The 18211-nt window shown below is 29.1% G+C and overlaps 1 long non-coding RNA gene and 1 pseudogene across 1 annotated transcript; both read left to right on the top strand.

Moving 5' to 3' along the window:
• Window positions 1–6382: 6382 nt before the first annotated feature.
• Window positions 6383–6879, top strand: LOC9299441. Its single transcript, XR_002331575.1, has 2 exons — window positions 6383–6538; window positions 6636–6879. It is a non-coding gene; the product is annotated as an uncharacterized LOC9299441 (long non-coding RNA).
• A 1674-nt stretch (window positions 6880–8553) lies between these two features.
• Window positions 8554–10084, top strand: LOC110227913 (annotated as a pseudogene).
• The last annotated feature ends 8127 nt before the right edge of the window (window positions 10085–18211 follow it).

The following is an 18211-nucleotide window of genomic DNA, read 5'->3' as shown; positions in this document are numbered from 1 at the left end:
CCTTAAAGGACCCGACCCGAACCCGATCCGAATACTCATATGCCCAGGCCTAGTACTTACTTATTATTACTTATTGTGCTTCTTTTGTTAGCAGTCACATTTCTATATATGTATTAATTTGTTTCCATCTCTCTGAGGTAAAATATCAAATAAGGAAACATAGAAGTAGAAGCTATCATAGAAATTGAAAAAAAAATAAATAAATTAATTAATATATTCACACATCACTCTTCCATTGCATTACTTGGTACCACTTGCCATAGACAGAGAGTTGTATAGTGTTTTTAATTCTCTTCTTATAACAAGTAAATGATTTGTTGGGAATTAAATATTTTTTTTTGAATTATACGTTTTTCGCTCCTACGTCTGCAAAGTTTACAGATTATTAAATATGCGTGTGGAGATGAGAACTTGATGACCAAGGTACCGAAGTCATGACAAAGACACTCTGCATAAACTCAAGTTCTAACCAAGGTTGATGTATATTAACTAAAGTTAGAAGGGCTTTTGGGGACCACAAGAGATGGCAAACGGTGAAGAACTAATGTCCTTTACACAAGTATTCTCTAAGTATATTGGAGACTCTACTCAAGAGCGAAGGTTTAATAAAGTCAACAAGAGACACGTGTGAGTCAAATGTGTGTGAGTTGGGCGCAGAGACTTTTAGGCTCCTTCAATCGAAAGAATCGGAGGTTTTGAAGTTTCTTCAACATCGCGACTTAGGAGAAGAAATCAGAAGATGTTGCGATGTCAAGAAAAGAAGAATCGAAGGATTCCTTGGTTGAAATTGAAATCGCGATTCCAAGAAAGATGAAATCGGAGGTGACATCGAGTTGTCGTTGTTGATCGGTTTCAATGTATTTGAGAAGAAGAAGCTCTCCGGTGGTGAAGTTTTCAGGAGATTAATTTTGAATAGGTGAAAAAGGATTACAATAAACCATGCAATATTCTTCCCAAAGATCGAATTCCAAATGATTTATTGTTCTATTATCATATTTGTGTACATTCTGTAATAAATCAAGTCTTCATTGTGATTATTGTATTTCATATTTCTCTTAATAAATATTAGATGTTACAAAAAGTTATTATATTATTCATAATTTATTTGTATGTATAAATAAATGTAATTATCTTTTTTTAATGGAACTGCATTTAATTGATTTTCAAATATTATAACATTTGAAAATTATTTGTGATGTGATTTAAAATACAAATGAATAATTTTAAATAGAAAACTGATAAAATAAAGTAAAAGATATATGCGAATGTGTGTTGAGGGATAAAATGTCACCTGTTAGTTAGGGACGTCAAAATGTAATGTTACGTAAAATGTAATCCTCTTAAAACTATTCATAATATACAGTAATCCTCTTAAAACCGTATAGTACTACTGTATATATACACAAAATTAGAAACATATATATTCCGTCTACATCTTTCATCAGTAATCCTCTTATATTATACGCGTTTTTGACGTAAATTTGTATATTAAAAATAACGTATACATGTTTATGAAAAGTCCAAATTTTATACTATAAAAAAAAAGAGAATGTTTGGAAAAATGTAATAATCCTCTATCCCATTCTTTATTAAAAAAAAAAAAGAAAACAGAGGTAATAACTTATGATTGTGACCCAAAAAGATTTTCTCCCGATTGACCTGCGGCTTTGGAGTGTATACTCTGTGTGTATATTAAAACCTCTTTATATCTTCCTCTTCTAAAACCTGGTCAAAAGTTTTGATTTTGTGAGATATAGGCTCCGAATGGTAACTGCGTTTTGCGGTACGGGAGAAGTGCGGTATTACAGTGCTGTACGGTTCAACTGCGGGACTTGCGGGAGAAATATATTTGCGGGACAAGTGCGGTTTGTATAAAATAAGCGGTACGAAATAATATGTGATTGGTGAAAAAAGCTATTTGCGGGACAAGTACGGTTTTATATATATATATATATATTAATAATTAATTAATTTTTTGTGTTAATAAATAAACAATAACAGATATTTGTAAACAATAGAGATTGTAGTTAAATTATTTTAAGAGAAATATATTAATATAATTATAAATTAAACATTCAAATATATGTGTATATATATATATATATATATTAAATAAAAAATTTCATAATAAACAATATGATACAACAGAAAAATGTTATCGAATATCTTAATTTTTCTATAACATATTTGTATTATTATTTTTTCGCCATTTGTTTTTTCATAAGCTATTTTAACTCTTTCCATCTCAATAAATTCATAATTTTTTCGTACATTAGTTTTATCAAATTTCTATATCTTATTGATATATTTTATTTATTATATTTCAATAACCTAAAATAATTCTATATTTTTGGATATATTAGTTAGACCTCCTAATTATATGATCTTACTAACATTGTATCAAATAATTTTGTGTAGACGAAATAGAGCATATACTAAAATGAAGGTTTTATTTCAAAATTTTAATAAACTTGTGGATTAAATAAATAATTATTTATTTAAAAATTGTAATGGTTATTAGCACTAATTAGAATTATAATGTTCTATTTATTTGTAAATCCATAATCTTGTAAAAGAAAATTTCTAATACTAATAACAAAATCTTTAACTTTTTGGTGGTAATTTTTAGTTTTTTAATAATTAAATATTAAAATAATAATTTTTTAAAGACAAATAATTACCCAGTGCGTAATTGGTTGAAATCCGCTGGTTATTACCTGCTGTGTGAATTTTGAGTGCGGTCTTTTATCCAGAGGACAAATTTATGTTACTTGCGGTTTTGTTTTCTAATTTTCTTAAAACCACAAAAAAAATTAAAAGTCTCTTGATTGGTGACTTAAAGACGGTTTTGGTAAAACCGCCTTGAATACCGCACTATAAGAGTCTCCACTCACAGCCATAAAGTCGTCTATGTAGGATGACGCTGTGAAATCGTATCTCTGTAATAATCCTATATCTCTCTCTCTTTCTCTCTCTTAATTAGAACGTTGAACCATAGAGGAAACTGGCGCAAGATTTGAAGGATGAATCTCTTCTTATATTTAGTGCGTGAAACGACGTTGTTTCAAGTTCTTGGAATTTTGTATTTATTGCAAACCGAACCAAACCGAAATTTGGAAAATTTGGTTCGGATTTGGTTAATTGGATGAAATAAACTGATCGGCAAGACGACAAGAAGGAGTACAAAATTTCCTAACCGGTTTGATTCTGTTTGGTTTGGAACTTTCAAACCGAATTATCGAAATTGAAGCCTTGTAATGTTTTTTTTTCAAGTGGTTTTTAATTTTTTTTGTTTTACCCAAAAATCTATGTTATAAATTTAAAATATTTTCACTAAAAGTTAACGAATCTAGTTTTGGTGTGTTTATAAAAAAATTTCAAAAAAAACAAAACTAAAATCTATTTTTTTGAATTATTCACTCAATAAAAATCAAAATTCATCATAACACTTTTTTCAATTTTTTTTTTCTTTTTTTTCTTCTGACAATTTTTTTTAATAACAATATAGTCCATCAACATTTTTCTTTTTAGTAATTTTGAAAAGAATAAAAAAAATTTCTTTAAAAGAATTATAGATAAAAACCAAAAACAAAACAATTTATCATTCAAATTTTTTTAAAACATAAAATCAGAAACTAAAAACCAAAAACTATTTTAAAATCTACAAATATTTATGGTCTTAATTTTAAAATTTTAGAAATTACCGAAATAAACTGAAGTCGGTAAAAATCAAAATTTTTTGAATTATTCACTCAATTAAAATCTAAATTTTTTGAATTATTCACTCAATTAAAATCAAAATTCATCATAACACTTTTTTCAATTTGCTTTTTATTTTATTTTTGAATAACAATTTTTTTTAATAACAATATAGTCCATCAACATTTTTCTTTTTAGTAATTTTGAAAAGAATAAAATATTTTCTTTAAAAGAATTATAGATAAAAACCAAAACAAAACAATTATCATTCAAATTTTTTAAAAAATCAATATCTACTCAAAAATAAATGAAAACCATAAAATCAGAAACTAAAAGCCAAAAACTATTTTTTAATCTACAAATATTTATGGTCTTAATTTTAAAATTTTAGAAATTACCGAAATAAACCAAAGTCGGTAAAAATAAGTCAATTAAAATAAGTCTACAAAATATATAATAAATTTGCTCCTTCTGTAAAGAATAAAATCTCTAAATTCAAATTTATCATTTTAGCTCATATTCCTAAATCTACAGATTATTAAAATAGAATTCATAGCTTATGTAGATGATATGATCTACAAGCAAAAAATTAACGTTTTTAGCTCCTACGTTTGCAAAGTTTACGAATACAATTCATACCTTATGTAAATTAAAAAAATCTTTAAACAAATTAAAGTCTTATTTTTCTAGCTTCTAAATCTAAATCTACAAGTAGTACTCGTCGATTAAAATTATGGTACGGGTCTTGTGGGGGCTCCATGAAAGTAATAAACTTCAAAATGTGAACTGAATAATAACGACAGCTTCTGAGTAAACATATACGAGATCCATATAACAAGTAATAACTGTAGAAACGAGTTTGGCAGAGATGTTAAAATGGGTAAAAAAACACGACCCGGTCCAAATCCGTTTTAAATCCGCACATTTAAAATCCGAATCATAAAATCCTTTTGAAACCCGCAAAATTTTAAGGTAGTCCAAATAAAACCCGCGAACTTTCGGATTACCTACAGATACCCGTTTTGTTTATATTTTTTTGTCACAATATATATATATATATATATATATATATATATTTTTTTTACAAAAGTTTGAATTTAACCTTATAAAATTGGTAATTAAATTTGTAAAATTTGTATTTAAAGTTTTAAAAACAAATTAAAAACCACTTTTACTTAATATAATTTTAAAAATTTGTAGTTAGATGTAAAAAAAATGTTAAAAAGTTTTTTAAAAAATTAAAATAAAACTCATCAGGTACCCGAAACCCGAATAGGTAAACCCAAAATAGACAAAACCCGAAATAAACCCACCTATTTATAACCCTCGAAATTTTAAACAAAATGATCGGGTTTTAGATATCTATTTTTAAAGCGGATTTAGGATACCCTACGAATTTTTACCCAAATTAACATCCCTAATCCCCTTCCAATATTAGGGTGGGTTTTAACCTTGTTTATATCATGGGAAAGAAAATTCTACCGCTCTATTCACCTTGTTTATATCATATGCTTGTCACCTAAAAATGGTAAAAGATAATAAGAAGCCTAAAATGAAGAGATTGGCTGATTTTCATTTTAAGCCCAACATAGTTAAATGAGACCAAAACATATACTATTAAAAGTCAAAATTAAGAATACCAAAACTGAACTTTGGTCGAAGTCTGCTTCAGTGCATTTTCGTTCTCATAGTAAAATTGACCAATTCGTTCTGTGGACCTATGAGTGACTAATGAGGATGAGTCAATGTCAAGAAATTGGACCATGAGGGATAAAATATTACTGTTAGTTACTTACTTCTTGTGCTTCTTTTGTTTTTTGTTTTTTGTGCAAAGCTTGTGCTTCTTTTGTTAGCCATCACATTTCTAGATAATAATTTGTTTCCATCTCTCTGAGGTAAAACATCTCAAAACTATTTTCCGATAAAAGTATATTTGAGAGTAAATATTTTCACGTCCGATGTCGAATAATATTTATTATAATTTTGTTTCATATTTGGAATGAAAAATCAAATAAAGAAACATAGAAGTAGAAGCTATCATAGAAATTAATATATCCACACATCACTCTCCCATTGCATTACTTAGTACCACCTGTCATCGACAGAGAGTTATTGTATAGTGTTTTTAATTCTACTAGGACGAAACCCGCGCTATGCTGCGGGGTATATTTTTGGATAAATTTTTCTAGTAAAATAATATATTTTATAATAATTAAATCATATTGTTGAAAACTTTATTAAACATTTATTTGTCTAAACTGTAGTTTATAAAGCGAAATATACCATAATTATTGATATAAACTGAAACTACAAGCTAAATAAAAAATTCGGCTTAACTTTAGCTATAATATTTGTGAACCGAACCAAACTTTTCCAAATAAAAAACTGAATGTAACCTACGTACTTGATCATTTTTGACTCGTTTTCGCATTTTGGAGTGGCGTTTGAACTCTTGACGTGGAACATGAAAAAATTAATATTAGATGAGAAATTTGAGTTATATTAATCAAAATATTTTTAATGGATGACGATTTTAATGAGATGTCAACCTGAGAACAACCCAAAATATTGGGGTGTCAGACCTTGAGAAATCTTGCTAAATAAAAAAAAAAATCGGTTTTAACTTTGGGTACAATATTTTTATGTGAGCCGAACCAAACTTTTCAAAAAAAAAAACTGAATGAAACCTAAGTACTTAATCATTTTTTTCTTAATCATTTCTTGATAATAAATTCTTTTCTCGATGTTTGGAGCTGCCACTTTTGATGAACTAAGAAGCGGGTTACATCATCTTGGATCTAAGCTTACATAATCTGAAATCAAACAACTCATGGAAGCTGTAAGTTGAGGAAACAAATCCAATTGATTAATTATTAAACCAAGCTAAAGAAATCATCATAAGCTAAACTTTCTCAATGGTTTTTGTTCATTTATAGGCTTGTGTGGACAAAAGTGGGACGACTGATTACATTGAGTATATAATTGCAACAATGCATCGCCATAAATTGGAGAAAGAAGAGAAATTGATAGAAGCATTTAAATTCTCTAACAAAGACAGAAGCGGGTTTTGTATTCTTATAACCGTCTCCTTCTTCACCTAAATGAACACAACTACTATATTAAAGATCGAATTGTCTTCAACACATACTGTTCTTTTTTCAAAAATCAGATTTATCACAAGGGACGAGCTTAAACATTCCATTTGATCATTAATGCATTTCTATGTTGTTTTCCTTGAGAATGTATAAAAATGAATTGTGTTGTATTTGTTTGAGTATGAATTAAAAAAAAAAACCAAGTTTCTTATAAGGTGACTTTTTTTTTTATTTGATCAAAGTGAACCATAATTTGTTACTTATAAATTTATAGCTTTGAATTGTTTGTCACGTTAACATTTTAATTTATTCATGCCACTCGTGCTAAGGATCTTTCTGGCTCATTTAATTTATTCAGGAGAGAAGGCAATTTTGTATGAGTCAATCAATACTAAAACCCACTTCTGAATAATAATAAGCCCAATTATTTTCAAACAAGAAGCCCAAGTGAGATAAACTTTAACAATGACATGGAGCAAAGAACAATAATTACTGGCCAATAAATCTGAGCTGTATTAATCGAAATGTTTTCATTGGCTGACGATTTTAATGATGTGTCATGCTGAGAATAGCTTAAAATGCTGATGTGTCAGGCCTGGAGAGATCCTAAGTGTTTTTATTGTATTGATTCCTATAACAAGTAAATGATTTGTTGGGAATTAAATATTGGGGTTTTTTAGGAAAAGAGTTAGTTTTAAGTTTTTATTAGGAATTGGAGTATTAGTGTGGAAAGAAAATATAAATGACGTTTGTAGAAGGAAGAGAGAGAAGAAGTTTTTTTTTTCTTTTATTTTGCTCTCTGATATTCGTTGCTGTCTCTCCAATTCTTCATTTTTCTCTGATTCTTTTAGAAACAAATTTAAAATAAATTTGTAGTAGAAGTAAATTTTTTTAAAAAAAAGTTTTAAATTTTTTTTTTTAAAGAAATTAAAAAAAAAAAATCCATCGGGTACCCAAAACCCAAATGGGTAAACCCAAAATAAATCCGTCTATTTATAACCCTCGAAATTTTAGACAAAATGGGCGAGTTTTGGGTATCCAGTTTTAAAACGGGTTTAGGATACCCGACAAAATTTTTACCCATATTACCATCCCTAATTCTAATATTATGGTGGGTTTTTAATCTTTTTTTTCATCATGGGATATTTTTTCATCATAATTATACCGTTCTATTTTTTTCAAAAAAAAAAAAAATTATACCGTTCTATTCAAATCATATGCTTGTCACCTAAAAATAGTAAAAGATAAAAAGAAGCCTAAAATGAAGAGATGGGCTGATTTTTATTTTAAGCCCAACACAGTTAAATGAGATTACACTGTCTTTCTTCTATTTCACAATAGTCATTACTGTTTAGTCAAAAACAAACAAAACACACATTACTGTTTACACAAGGATTCAGTTTGCAACATTTGTTCGTAAAAATGTAAACAACAGCCACAAATCATTAAGGTCTTCACTCTGCTCTTCCTTCTTTCCATAAGTAGTGAAATAAAGAAAAATTAAAAGAAAATTAGGAAACATGACAGTAAGATTAGAACCAAAGATTTATTCTAAAGGTAAAAAAACCAAGAAAACAGAACAGTAAACTGTAGACATATACTATTAAAAGTCAAAAGAATACAAAAACTGAACTTTGGTCCAAGTCTGCTTCAGTGCATTTTCGTTCTCATAGTAAAATTGACCAATTCGTTCTGTGGACCTATAAGTGACTAATGAGGACTGTCAAGAAATTAGACCAGCCAATATATTTGTAGCTAGCCACTGGTTGGAATTTTCAACGATCTTTCTTGGGAGGAAAATTACACTCTGAAATGGAATCTTTGGTGAAGAAGTTGCAGCAGAGTATGAGATCTGGATCGTCCCGGAAAAGGAAGGAAAAAGACGGTCAAGAAGAAGAAAGGAGATTCTTACATAACGGAAGCATCTTCTTAAAAGAGCTCATCGCTGATTGTAACGGTAAATCAATTCCTATACGCACCTTTTCTTCTGAACAAATTCAGAAAGCCACCAACAACTTCGATCGAACATGTTTTGTCACTGAAGAGGAAGACCATGAATGGTATAAAGGTATCATAGAAGATAAGCCTTACTTGATCAAAAAGTTTTACGGGGATAGAGACACCGAAGGCAACGAAGTCTTACTTACACGGCGATGGGTTGGGAAGGGTAGTTACAAATACAATGACATTGTCTTGGCTGCTCGGATGAGTAACCACAACAACTTTCTCAAACTATTTGGATGTTGTTTCGAGTTTTTTTTTCTTGTTTTCGTGTTTGAAAACGCAGAGAATGGGTACCTTAATGAGAGAGGATATTTTATGGTTAATGGAGAGGAATCTTCATTGCCTTGGAGTGTACGTTTGAAGATTGGAAAGGAGATTGCAAATGCTTTAACTTATCTTCACATGGCGTTCCCTAAGATCATCATACATAGACACATTAAGCCAACGATTATTTTCTTGGACAAGAACTGGAATGTAAAGTTGTCTGATTTCTCGCTATCCATAACGCTCCCTGAGGGAAAATCAAGAATACAAGTTGATAGAGTCTTGGGGACATTTGGGTACTTAGATCCATTACATCAAGCCACGGGTTTTGTGACCGAATATACCGATGTGTATAGTTTTGGAATCTGTTATGTTGGTTTTTGTCACTGGTAGACCTGTTGTCTTCACCACATCTTATGGGGATAGCCAAGGTATTCTTGGCTATGTGAGGATGGGAAGCTTGATGAAGTAATTGATCCAATGGTGGCAAAAGATATGACATGTTGTCAAAGATTGCAGGTGGAAGCGTGTGTGGTGCTGGCTTTGAGATACTGTAAGCAAAGAGATGAAGATAGACCAAAGATGATCCAAGTAGCTAAAGAACTCAAGCGGATTCAGACATCATGGAAAGATCCATGCTATCAAGTAATTCTCCCTACCCCTCTCTATGGCGAGGCTTCTAACTATCCTCTCTGTTTCTTTACTGCAAAAGCCAAGTTTGTGGATCATTTGGAAGAAACTCTGAGTTCAGACAAGAATCATTTGGATGAAACTCTGAGTTCAGACATAAATCATTTGGATGAAACTCTGAGTTCAGACAAGAATCTTTTGTATGAAACTCAGAGTGAAGACAAGGATCATTTGTATGAAACTCAGAGTTCATACCAAAAAGAAATTTCTCACGGAAGATGACTCTTCCCCTGGCACAATCATAATATATACTTCACCTGCTATATACATTTATGTGTATGTATCTATGCAGCAATGTATCACAACTGTTTTAAGTTCTTCAACTTTTATCATCGCATGGCTTCACCATTCTACCTTTCTACTGTTTTTCTAAAATGATTTACTTCAATGATAGAAAACACTCAACTAAATAGAAACAAAAACCGCTATAGACTGTAATCATTTAATTTAATTACACTAACCAATGTTACTAGTGTGCATAGAGATTTTAAGAATAATCTCTCAACCAAAACTTAACATGATATTGTGTTGGTGTTTGGACTTGTAAAGAAATGAAATCACTCTCTTTATCATACGATATATAGCTGTCTGTCATGGTAACTCCGGATTCATCGCTTATACCAATGATCAGCATTGTTGCAGGTAAAGAAATAAGAGAGAGGAGAGATCATATCTTACATAGACTATGGTATTTGACTGTGTCCATTAGTCTTCACCAACGATGTATATGATCACACATTGCATTGATAACATTAGTCATCAACCAGAGAGCAACTGCAGGACATTTGAGTGCAGAGTAATGTTTGATTTTCTAAATCTAGGCAATCCAGGTGAGAAATGGGAAACGTTTGAAACAAAGATGGCTCATGGTAGTAGCATAATCGCTTTCTTAAGATATAAGCTACACGAGAATGGTTGAGCAGGAGCTTGAGCTCTGCACTGTCTTAATACAGATTATGCCACTAGGTTCTACAATCATCATCAATTCCTTTGAGAAAAGAAAAATAAAAGAAGCAGAAATCTGTGGCCTAAGACTTTTAGTCCACTACCTGTCTCTACTTATATGATGCTTATGCTCTGACCCTCTTCGTTCCCGCACTATCTTCTTGGGGTCTTCTCCTCTTTTGCCTCCTCCCTCAAGTATAGTCTTAGCTTTCCCTAAAGAAGCTGTTTCAGCTGGACCTAGGTGAAGCTTGTGCATATTGCTGTGTGTATCCGTGGGAGTCTCTTTAACTCTTGAGACGAATTCTTGGCTCTCTGATCGATTTGATGCTCCCTTGGAACTGCTCTCTTGGTCGAAGAAGAGGGCTTGGACGACCGTTGTGGTTAACCATGCATCTGAATCATTGACAATATGAGTATATATTTAAAATATTATATAAGATGTTCAAATATATTAATATTATAAGAATTTTTTATAAATCTAAAATTAAATATAGATACATGCATATATTATTGTTTATAGTATATATGTGTTTTTAGTAGAATATATACATCAAAGGCAAATATCATTTCGATAATATAAAAACATGTTATTTATATAGTACAGAAATAATATTATGATTATTTACTAAAAACATATGGTCATATATGTATAGTGGAATTAACATGGATCCGATCAAGTGTATTTCAGTAATTGAGTAGATTCATTTTCTAGGAAACTTTAATGGATATTTCTCATATATTGCATTTTAATATTTAAATACACAAGAAATGAGAAGACAGTAGAGAGAAATGGGTTGGTGTCATGGTGTGTTAGGAAACATTAAAATTATGTTGTTGTGGTTAACCATGCATCTGAATCATTGACAATATGAGTATATATTTAAAACATTATATAAGATGTTCAAATATATTAATATTATAAGAATTTTTTATAAATCTAAAATTAAATATAGATACATGCATATATTATTGTTTATAGTATATATGTGTTTTTAGTAGAATATATACATCAAAGGCAAATATCATTTCGATAATATATGCATGAATATTGTTTTCAGTAAAATTATATACACGAAAGGGAAATATTAATTTGATAATATATGATACCATATGGGAAATAGAATGTGTTGTGTATTATGGAGAATATGACGACCGACTTATAGAGACATAGTATCACAGACATAATTACTGAGAATATTCTGTGAGTAATCTCAATTACTGTGATTGACGATATGATTGATTTGGTTTCCTTATCTTCTACAATGAATATATAGGTGATACCATTACTCTTATTGTTTTTATATTTTGAAAACTCCAATTATCATAAGAAAATGACTAAATCCACCTTTTTTGCTCTCTTCATCATCCTTATTCTAGGTTCTCTTTCTTTAGAGCATGATTATTGGTAGTATCTTAAAAATAAATCTTAGGAATATTTAAGTAATATATTTGTAAAAGTGATAGGTAAGAGATAGTATTTTTGGGTTAAGATTTTTGTGTGATTAATGGTAGGTTCTTAATATGTGGTTCTTAGAAAAAAAAATATTAATATAAAAATAAAATTTATAATTATAGAAAATTTAATAATTGTTGCAAATTAAAAAAATTAAAACATACATGAGATACAATTTATAACATATATAACATAAAGCACAAAAAAAAAAATTCTTCTTTTGTTTGATTTTTTAACCAATCACAATGTGACACCTTGCAACATCTTAAATTAAGAAAAACATCTTAACTTAGATACAAATCTTAACTTTAAGATGTTGGTTTGATTATTTTTAATCAACTTTAATGCTAAGATTTGTCTAACATACTCAACATTTCAACCAATATTCATGCTCTTACTATCTCTAATTCTATAATAAAACCATGTAGTTTTGTGCCATGAGAAGGTGATAATTTTTTGTTTTAAATAATATTTTTACAGGGTTGATGGTGAATGAGATTCAAGGACAAGTGGGAAATTGTCGTATGATGTTTCCAGACAAAGATTGTGGTGCTCGCTCGTGTGATGCTGTGTGCCTACAAAAATGGAAGGGAATAGGCCTATGCCTACAGTTAGATGATCCACTAATCATGTATTGCATCTGCAGTTTTCAATGCAATATCAACTAATGATGTAATAGAGAAAAAAAATTCTGGTAAAACATTTAGTCATACTTACAAGATACAAACCGGTTATATATTATTTTTTTAGAAAAAAAAAAAAGAGTAATACGTCCAATTGTTGCAACTTCGATTTGTGTACAACTGCACATTTTTGGCATAAAACACATCATACGGCTAATAGTAGCTGTAGCAATTATTATAGTGTGGGAATGAATAAGAATTTTTTTTTTTTTTTATAAATATAATTTTATTAAAATCTCCCACAAAGTGGGCTTGGCCTTGAGCCCAATACAAGGAAAGGAAATGGGTACAAAATGGGCTGATCGGAAACTGATTCCGGCGCCGGAGCAGTGTATCGGAACTTGGCGAATGACCGGAAGCAGAGGCTTCTTCACCAACGCCGGCGGAAACAAGGTTAACAGCTTTGTGGCCGGAGTAAGAAACCGTTTCTGTGGCCGGAAGTTTCCGGTTTCCGTCACGGATCCGGTGTCTACGCTCTACCAACCCGCCACGAACCTCCCAGCATGCAAGGAAACCTCCGACAGCCGGCTCTCCGGAGCCTAGTCCTCACCTAGCAACCAGGCCCTCTGGGTTCTAACCACTCTGCTCTAGATCCGGCGAATCCAATCGTCCCGAGTCAGATCTCATCAATCCGGTCCGTCGAAGCACCTTGACGGCGGCGTCGAAGACTGTGGCTCAGGCAGAACCTCGACGGCTTCTCAGGACAAAACACGATAGCCAACATCTCCCCTCAACTTCCGTCGCACCGGTGAATCGCAGTAGGCGGCTGAGCCGAGATTTCCACGGTGGATACTGCGGCGCCTTTAAACCGTGATCCTTCCGTGTAGTATCTCGCCGTCTAAGAGGCGGCTCCTCCGATGCATCGAGTGGATCTGAGGCCTTCAAGTGTCGGAGACAAGATCTGCTCACCCCCATTACTCCCTGCACCGCCCAAAACCTGCATGAAGAACGATGGTGGTGGAGAAGCTACCTCGCAACGCCGGCGTGAAGCCGGAGAAGGAGGTAGCTCCCGGCGGCGGCGACTGTCTTTGAAATCCCTAGATCTAGAAGAGTTGAGAGAGAGAAGAGAGAGAATGTGTCCCAAATGAATAAGAATTTTACCCAGAAGTTCATATACTGTATTTATTTTAGTTTTTATTTATTTATGAAATATCAGTTTGTGAAAAGAAAAAATAATTAAAGAAATAAAAAAACCTCACACGTACACGTATGTGGTAATCGTGGACATTCTTCTGATATTCAAGTAATTTATCTGCAATAATAATATAAACCCTTTCAATTTTAGTTTTTATTTATTTATGAAATATCAGTTTGTGAAAAGAAAAAATAATTAAAGAAATAATAAAATCTCACACGTACACGTATGTGGTAATCGTGGACATTCTTCTGATATTCAAGTAATTTATCCGCAATAATAGTATAAACCCTTTCAATTTTAGTTTTTATTTATTTATGAAATATCAGTTTGTGAAAAGAAAAAATAATTAAAGAAATAAAAAAACCTCACACATACACGTATGTGGTAATCGTGGACATTCTTCTGATATTCAAGTAATTTATCTGCAATAATAGTATAAACCAATATCAAAATTATAGTATTATTTGGGGAGTACACTTTATAAGATACCCTTAACTAACCTTCCCTTTTGTAAGAATTTATTTAAGAATGTCATTACAAAAATCTTTTTTTAGAACAAATTTTATTCAATTTATTAAGGATAAACAAGTAAAATACTAATTTATGTCATTTACTTAATTTATTTAAATTATAAAACGAAAATCTGTTATTATTATTATTTTTTAAATGACCAATCAAAATGAACATATAAGATTTGATATCTAACTTACCATATTAATTTGTTATTAATCATTAAAATTCACCTCTCATCTTTATATGATTATATTAATATGAAACAAATAAATCATCATATCATCTACATAATGAAAACAAAAAAAAAATTTCTGCATATGCCAAGATTTGAATTTTTAAAAACGCATATAAATTGTTCAATCTATAAAGGAAACAATTAAACGGGTCAAAAATTCAGACTTGAGTAATATATTTTTTTACACAAAAATAAAGTCAACAAAAATTCCAACTGAGCAACGGGTCAGAATTTGAATATTTATATTCTATTTCATACATTTATTTTTTTGAAATGTATAATTTTATATACTATAATAAAAATTTAAATATTTTAATTTGCAACATTTAAAATAAGTTTTACTTGATATTTTTAGAGAATATCATCAATACTTAATAGTTCAAAAAGTTAAAAATTATAAATACTCTAATTTGATTATTTTTAAAAATATTTATAATAGGTAGCGGGTTAAATATAATATATTATATGATGAAATGAGTTTTGATCCTTATAACTATTTGAATAGTTATATTTAATTTCATATAATTTGTTTTTTGAAATTTAATTTTGTAAACTACAAAAAAAATTAAAGATTTTAATTTGGAATATTTAAAAATAGTGTAGAACATTTAAATATGGTTTGACACCTCTAAATATTTGAAAATTTGATTCCGCAAGAAATTTAGAATTAACGAATAATAGATTTTGCATGCAATATTTTAAAATGAAATATTGAGATTCTAAAATAAAAATATAGACTCCACGCACGGGTTGATTTTGGTATTATTATATACTAAATATATGTTTATAACATATTCGATAATGCGAATAATTGGTAAATTCCGTAATTATAAATCTCAAACAAATTCTGTAATTAGATTAACTCAAACAAATCTCTATTTCAACAACCAAAGAATTATGAATTGAAAAAGAATTTTCTAAATTAATTCAAGATAATACCTAATTTTCTTAATTAATTCAAAATAATCTACTCTCTCTGTTTCACAAAGAGTGTCATTTTAGAGTTTTGCACACAGATTAAGAAAACATTAAATTTTTTGTTTTTTCTAAACAAAAACATCATTAACTATATACCTAAACATAATCTGCACAATAGTAAAACAATCTGCAGAATACTAATAGTCATAAAACATAAAAAATCATTAAATTTTGCATTGAAAACCTAAAACGACACTCTTTCTGAAACAAAAATAAAACCTTAAAACGACACTCTTTGTGAAACAGAGGGAGTATGTTTTATATGCGATTTATTTATGATATTTTAATTTTTGATCTAACTGAAACATATGCAATCCTATTTTGTTGTTGTTAACATAAATTAACTCATTGTTCAAAAAATATTACTTTGTAAAACATAAAATTATTTTCCGTTTTCATATCTTAAAAAAAAATTATCCATAATTGAGTATTATAGAAAAAATTTCTATATTTATTCTAATATTGTATATAGGGACTGACAAAAAAAATTAATATTTGTTCACTTACTATTATAATATACTATGACTCAGGACCCCCGCGATATCGCGGGGGAATATATTTCAAAAATCATTTAAAAAAATATCAAACGAAAAAATCATAATAAATTGTAATAATTTTGAATTTTTTAATAGCAAATCAATATATATTTTACAAAAATTATGATAAAGAAAACCCTCACAAACATTTATTAAGTATATTAATATTAGAAAAACAATAATTTGTAACTAAAAAACTATTCCCAAGTGCAAAAAGCATAAACTAATAAACCAAATATTACAATGGTTTGATAAATAAGCAAAAACGTTCAACGTCAAATAAACCAAATGCTATTGTGTTAAATTAAACGGTAACAGCAATTCATTTAGATATATTTTAGTTTTAAAATATTTTTTAAAAATATGACGAACTTATCCGAGAAACGCAACCGTAGATATCAAATATTCCAAAAACTGCAACGGTTCGTCAATTATACCAAATGTTGCAATAGTTCATCAAATATACTAAAGATAACAATGGTTCGTAAATTTTTCCGCATATACAAAGATTTGAATTTTTAAAAACGAATATAAATTGTTCAATGTATGAAAAAACAAATTTAACGGGTCAAAAATTTATATTTGAGTAATATATTCTTTTTTTTTTAATATCATCAATACTTAATAGATCAAAAAGTTAAGAAATATACATACTCTAATTTGATTTTTTGAAACAAATATTTATAATAGGCGGCGGGTTAGATATAATGTATTATATGATGAAATGAGCTATGATCCTTATAACTATTTGAATATTTATATCTAATTTCATATATATATATATATATATATATATATATATATATATATATTTTTAAATTCATAATTTTACATACTACAATAAAAAAATTAAAGATTTTAATTTGAAACATTTAAAAAAAGTTTAATTTAATATATTAAAGAATATCATAAATATTTAATAGATTAAAAAGATAAAAAAATTATAAATACAAATTTGATTTTAAAAAGATATGTTTAATATATTTATAGTAGGTGGTGGGTTAAAAGTAATGTATTATATGATAGAAAGTTATGATCCTTATAATAGACGACATTTTAAGATTTATGATGAGATGAGTTAAATAAGGTTTGACACTTCTAAATATTTGAAAATTTAATTCTGCAAGCAATTTTGGAAATAATGAATAAAAGATTGTGCCACAATATTTTCATAGGGATTGTAAACTGAAAATATAGACTCCACACACGGATCGAGTTTGGTATTATTACATACCAAATATATGTTCATAACATATTCGATTATGTGAATAATTGGTAAATTCCGTAATTAGCTCAACCAAATCTCTATTTCAACAACCAATGAATTAGAATTTGAAAAAATAATTTCCTAAATTAATTCAAAGTAATAGCTAAATTTTTTAACTAATTCAAAATAATCTACGTTTTAGATGCGATTCATTTATGATATTTTGATTTTTGATCTAACTAAATTATATACACTCTCATTTTGTGGTTGTTAACATAAATTAACTCATTGTTCAAACAATATTATTTTTTTTGAAAATAATATTATTTCCCATTTTCATATCTTTAAAAAATATATCCATAATTGAGGATTACAGAAAAATAAAAATATATTCATTCTAATATGATATATATATGGACTGACATAAAAAAAATTAATATTTTTTACTTACTATTATAATATATCACGATTTTATTCTATAACTATATAATATATAAATTTCGTAATAAATGAAATTCAACCCGTACTGTAGTACGGGTGATGATCTAGTAATAGTATAAAGTATAAACCAATATCAAAATCATAGTAATAATTAATAAAAATAATATTGCATAGAAAAAATATATACCAAATTTATGAACGAGAAAACGAAATATGTATAAGAAAAAACACATTCATAATGCTCTCTTATCGCTTTCTATCTTCACATCACGAGTCCATGCACCCGTGACTGCTGCCCTCCGTCTGCCGTTTTCTTGGGGTACACTTTTT

The sequence above is a fragment of the Arabidopsis lyrata genome (genome assembly GCF_000004255.2).
Source record: "Arabidopsis lyrata subsp. lyrata unplaced genomic scaffold ARALYscaffold_8, whole genome shotgun sequence".
NCBI classification, from domain to species: domain Eukaryota; kingdom Viridiplantae; phylum Streptophyta; class Magnoliopsida; order Brassicales; family Brassicaceae; genus Arabidopsis; species Arabidopsis lyrata.
This window is presented reverse-complemented; position numbering and strand designations above follow the sequence as displayed.